The sequence below is a fragment of the Gallus gallus genome, chromosome 9 (assembly GCF_016699485.2).
Source record: "Gallus gallus isolate bGalGal1 chromosome 9, bGalGal1.mat.broiler.GRCg7b, whole genome shotgun sequence".
Classification (NCBI taxonomy): domain Eukaryota; kingdom Metazoa; phylum Chordata; class Aves; order Galliformes; family Phasianidae; genus Gallus; species Gallus gallus.
Genome location: NC_052540.1, coordinates 11,274,526 through 11,280,426, shown reverse-complemented (window position 1 = coordinate 11,280,426; position 5,901 = coordinate 11,274,526). Strand labels below are relative to the sequence as shown.

The following is a 5,901-nucleotide window of genomic DNA, read 5'->3' as shown; positions in this document are numbered from 1 at the left end:
ACAGGCGAGTCCGTATCCTTTTCCCCAAAATTAGAGAGGGGACCTAGTGCATGGTAGTTGCTTAAAGTGTCTGCATTATGTGAGATGCCAAGAGGCCACCCCCTGCTGTTTTCCATTCAGATGAATAGGAAACCTATGGATAAATTACCACCTGCAGCGCATGGTAGCGAACATTGTAAGCAGCTGTCACTGTTGCTCTGTAATTATGCAAGTATTCTTCCAATATTATACAATTAGATGGCCCCATCTCTCTTTCTTTCTCTTGGTAATGTTGTTGTAGGTGTCAAGAGCACTGAACTCCCTCCTTGTTTGATCACTTAAGCCTTGGTGCAATACAACCAGCACTTTGCTGATGTCCTTAGCTGGCACACCAGAGGTTGTCTTCTGCTGCATTTTCAGTACTGCATTGCATTTTTGCATTGTGAGACAGATGAAAATCATTGAAATAACTGTCAAAGAAGTTGCACCTTACATTTGTGAGGTATATCGGGCAGTGTTGGCTGATAGATGCATGCAGGTGGCTTTATCCTCGTTCAGCAGAAACTTCTTGGAAGCATTTTTGGCTGAAGTGGATTGTGGGAGACGGACCAAAGAGTATCGGTGCCTTCTTTATGTGTTTGAGGGGCTTTGAGCTAAAAGGACAGGAGAACTGGCTGGTACAGCCCAAAGCTGCTTTTTCCAAAGTAATAAAATAGTGTTCAGTTCTCACCTGGGAGAACAGTCTTATTAGCAAATGGTTAATTTGTTCCTTGAAGCTAGGCCAGAAAGCGTGTTTTACCACAGAATGCTTCTGCCTTTCTCATTATCATCTCCAGTTCCTTTCCTTGGAATGCCAGCTTATAATTAATGATGAACTTATGAATTATAAAAGCTTGCATTTTCACAAAGATTTTTAATAAAAATGGCAGCTCTTTCTATTTTTCCCCACCTCACTGCCATGTTTCCATCTCGTACTTTTGACTTTGTCCATTTCTTCTGTATTGTGTTTCTGCAAGTCTTTATTTGAACAAGAAGGTGTGGAGATTTCTTGAGGCTGCACAGCGTATAGATTTCCATCCTCAAGGGGTGGTCTTGTTTCTGCAGGGGTCTAAATATTTATGGTTAAATCAATCTACAAAATCTGCTGAATTTTTGTCCCCTATGTCCATTAACCTAAGGGTAATCTGTTACATTACATGTGGATTTGTTCTCCAGTGGCAATTGGCTTTTTTCTGTTAGACTGAAGTCTAAGATGATTCAGTACCAAAGCTGGTAATTAGTACTGTTGTTTTCTTTTTTTTTAACCTAACTTTGGACTATGTCCCAAAGAATATTTCATCTGAAAGCCTTCCTTCTTGCTGCCTTAAAGAAAATTCCCATAAACAGAAATCGTGAGCCAATTTTGAAATCGCCTTTAAGTCTGCCGTTTACAAGAGACTCAAAAACTGCAGAAGGCATGCAAAGATTATTAAACTGGGCTCCTGAAGCAGCTGTGCCGATTAACACATTAACCCTCCCTGAGCACTGACATGGCACCCGGCTGTGTGCTGTACAACCAGCTTGAGTGTAGGCTCAGAAAGGTTGTACTGAAAGCACCGATGGTATTGGGCTGTGCTCAGTGCCGGTTATACAGCCATAGGGGAAGAGAACAGGGATAGTGATGTCCCAAATCACTGTCTTGTAGGAACAATTGTGTGTCCCTGCTGAAAGCCACCCACAGTGTGCCCTGCTGTGGGTGCCTGGGGTTTCTGCTGGTGGTGGTGGGCGTTCACACCTGGTGGTCACAGAGAACCAGAGGGATGGTTGCAAGGAGATGACAAAGGAAAAGCAATGTGCCTGGAGGTTGGATGGGGCTTTGGGCAGCCTGATCTGGTGTGGCAACCCTGTCCTCAGCAGGGCAATGGAACTGGATGATCTTTAAGGTCCCCTGCAACACAAACATTCTATAGCTCTGTGATTCTGTGTTGCAGGCTGCAGGTTCTCCTGCTTGTGCAGTTCAAAGGCACAGGTAGATCAGGGCCATCCTGCTCCTTCCCATCACTGAAGGTGCTGCTCTTCTCAAGGCAACAGTGAGGGAATACTCTCATGCTGTGATATTGCCTTTCTTATCTCTTTCTATGAGTTAGTCTCTGGCTTGCTTTGTACATTCACTCAGCATCGTGTTTTGGGAGACACGTATTACAGATTGATCTGTATATGTTAGACTATGTAAACAGATCTTAATTAAGTTGCAGATAATAAGAAAGAGTTGATATCCGGTGTCTTGGGTGTCCTGCAAAGGATATCTTAAAAAGCAGAATACATAGAGTATAATTTCTGCATTTATTTATTGAGTTTGTGCAAATGAATATAGGGCGTCTAGAATGATGAATCTGATGATAACAGAGCATCATCCCAAACTGATAAATTAGAAGAAACCACGGTAACATAATGCCCCCTATGGTTTACAAAGCAGTATGTGCAACAGCATTAAGAGAAATGCTTTCCTACTTACTTTCCTTGAGCTGAATCAGAGTTCCTCAGCTACAGAGGGAAAACAGCTGGCTAGGTTTTCCTAATAAAGAGGTCAAATGCTGCTAATTTAGGAGCTCCTATTTTCCTTCCTTTTTGGAGACTGAAGGCAGTCGGGATCAGAAATGTCTGTAAGTGGTGGCACAGCTAGCAGTATCTGGGCAATACATTTAGGTACCGGACAGGGGTCTGATGGAGGAAAGCAGAATGCCTGCCCCAGAGCGAGGAGGGTGCTCTGTAATTGAGTAAATGGCCACTTGATGGCAACATTTTACCACACATAAGTAAAGCCAGCAGAATTTGACAGTAGAAGCTATAAACCTGACAAAAAAAAACCAACACCAAAATATGTATCCTCAAAACTCAGTTAAAACAGCTCCAGATATTCATACCACACTGCTTTCTAACAGCTTCTGCAAATAAGACCCATTTACCTACCATATCTTGTACATGTCACAGCTGTGTCCTTGTAAGTGTTCCCTTCTTAGAAGACCTCATTTAACAAGTTAGTGTTTCCTTCAGCAAGACAGCCCTTTCAAGCAGAAGTAGGTATGCCATTAATCACTGCAGCTTCAGCAGTAAGCTATGCAGAATATAATGTCCAAACACAGACAAGATGTTTTGCTCTTAAATTAGTTATTTTCTATTCAGTTTTTATCCTCCTTCCCTACATCCAGTCTAACTGCAAGTCTTCCACTTGCCCTATCAGTTCCTTTAGGATTCCGTGATCTCAACAAGAGCAAAAGCAATATTGTACCTGGGAGAGGGAGCAGACCCATCAGACTTGCTGTGGTCTGCATGGCAAGATTTTCTGGCCTGTGTGACAGCAGCCTGAGTGGGAACTGTGACCATGACAAGCAAAACCAGCCAGCTTACCCAAGACTGGAGTGGATGGAATGGCTCCTGCCCACCTTTGAGCTGTGGGGGGAAAAGAAAGTCGCTGGCCTTTGTATTGATGGTGAACCAGCAGCAATCAGAGCACACTCATGGGTGCTATGATAAGGCATGAACAAACATATGCTGTTTGCTGTTGTCAGGGGGCTGAACAGCACATTGTGAGTCAGTTATTCAAGTAAGGTAGTGATGTGACTGCAAAGGTGTGTCTCCTAGATCCAACGTTTTAGGTTTGTCTTGTATCATTTTGTGTTTTCAGACTTGAGAACACCTTTCCTCTGTTGCAGTAACTACTGGAAAAGTTGTGGTTTTTCAGGTAATTGTCTTTGCAACCTGAGTGGGAGAGGAGAATGCAGTGACAAAGTAGAGTGACTCGCTGCATTTGGTATTTTGTCAAAATGCAAACCCTGATTTTGGTTTTCTGCTTTTAAGCTGGAGCCTCGATAGCAAACTGTAGGCAGGCTGATTTAGCAGAAAGTGTATTTAGAACTTGAAAAAATAACTTCACTGACAGATTACGGTATGAATCCCCTGGCTTCCACTCAGTGCCAGTGCATGCTGCAGTGGGGTGTGCCTCCTCTTCTTCCCTTCTGCAAAACCTGCTTATCTATTGGGCAAGGACTGACACCTGCTGAATTCACTGCTAAATTTGCCGCAGCTAAGGTTCAACAAAAGGTTATTTGTTATTTCAGCTACTCATCCACTGGTGTATGTACAGTTAATATTTAAATTCCACAAAAAGAGATATTCAGAAGGCTTGTGAAAAATGAAGCAGTTCTCCTCCCCGTGATGGCAGGGATCTCAAATGAGTTGTGTTGTCAATGGGAGCACAAGAGGTTATCCAGTTTTCCATAATCTATAAAGCTTCTTCAGAATCATGTCATTAGCTTTCCTGTGGTAGCACGCAGCAGAGCTAATAATGCAATTATGGTTCATGTAGTTAAACTATGCTATTGATATATTTTTTTCCCAGGAGGCCTTCATTTCTAGCAGTTCTAATCATCTTCATTGTACAGCTGTATGGATTCCACGTTTCACTATGAGGGAAATAAAATTGCAAATAAATACCATCTTTCCTAATGTCTTTGTAAATGCCAGATTTAGTAACCATTAACCAAATGTTAGAGTCTATAAAATGTATAATTCTTTGTCTAAAAAAATATAGAAGAGATCACATTCATATCCTAGTCACCAGGATAAACTGTTTTGCTAGAGTAAGTGAGAACAGAATTCCATCCAATACTTGATTATTCTCATTGGTTGCTGTTATGATTCATTGCATTTACTGGTTTTTGGTATCCTAACTTTTCCCGTCTATTGTATTTAAAATTTAGTATTAGCATAAATTAGTACGATTACTGCATGAGAATGGCACATGCATTTAGATGGAAGGGAAAACATTGTTCCCATTCTTTGGAACAAATCTAGAATGTGGAGTTCTGTACTCCTACCTGAGATGCAATAAGTGTGAGAGCTGGCACTGAAGGAAATTTATTTATTTATATATGTGTTTTTAGGAAAGGAGTGATGCCATCTGTGCCAATGCCCCCTAGGAGCAGAAGTCTCAAACCTGTGAGCTTGGAACCCTCACTCAAAACTACAGCAAGTATTGAGGATGTTCATTGCCCCCATGGGGTCAATCTTCCGTGGTTAAGACTGTCACAGGAAGAGAAAGCACTAATGACAAACTTCTGAAAGACCTGCCCTATTTACTTGAGGCAAATTTTGTTTCTATTAACTATTATGCTTCTTCCAAGTAAACCATCAAAATCATTACAAAGTCTTTAGACAAGGCAAGTGCTAGTTGAATTTGTGATTGCTGGAGGAGAGAAGATCTGGGCAGTAACAGCTGCTAGCACTGCTAGTCAAGGTCCTGGGCGTTTTCCCTTGTTTTTCAATTGCTGAACTTTGCTACAAATTCTATTAGTGGTGGCTTTTTATCTTAGGTAGCAACTATTGTAACTTCTGTTCTTCAGTAAAGTTGGGAAAACATTCAGCCTGTCAGTTTGAAACCTCTCTAAACAAAATGCTGCTCAGATGTACCAATTGGACGTTGGACGTAACTTCCTGCTGGCCTCCCTTGCTCTAGTTTGATAACAGATCATAGAATCACTAAGATCACCTAGTCCAGCCATCAGCCCACCACCATCGTGCCCACCAACCACGCCCCTCAGAGCCATAGTGCTAGGTGAAAGAAGCAGGCTGTATGGGACAAACAGTTCTGAAATGGTGAGCATCCATTCCATCTGGGCAGAATTTTTCTTATTTTGCTAACCTAAACCCTTTGGCCGTCAGCTAATATTTTCTTCTCCCTTGTTATTTCGTGTAACAGAAATCTGAAAAGAGCTTCACAGTTATCTAAAATACAGATTTATCACTTCTGGCAACTGGAGAACAAATGGGAAAATTTGCTCTGATTTTCCACCGGTGAGTGAACTGTGATAGAAAAAGATGGAAACATAAAACAATTTAGGAAGAAAAAGATTCAGCTCTCTCTCTCTCCATATCTAATGCTGA

The 5,901-nt window shown here is 41.7% G+C and overlaps 1 long non-coding RNA gene across 1 annotated transcript; it reads left to right on the top strand.

Moving 5' to 3' along the window:
* The first annotated feature begins 3,060 nt into the window (after window positions 1-3,060).
* Window positions 3,061-5,901, top strand: LOC124417092. The gene is made up of 3 exons (XR_006930944.1): window positions 3,061-3,700; window positions 4,902-5,613; window positions 5,717-5,901. It is a non-coding gene; the product is annotated as an uncharacterized LOC124417092 (long non-coding RNA).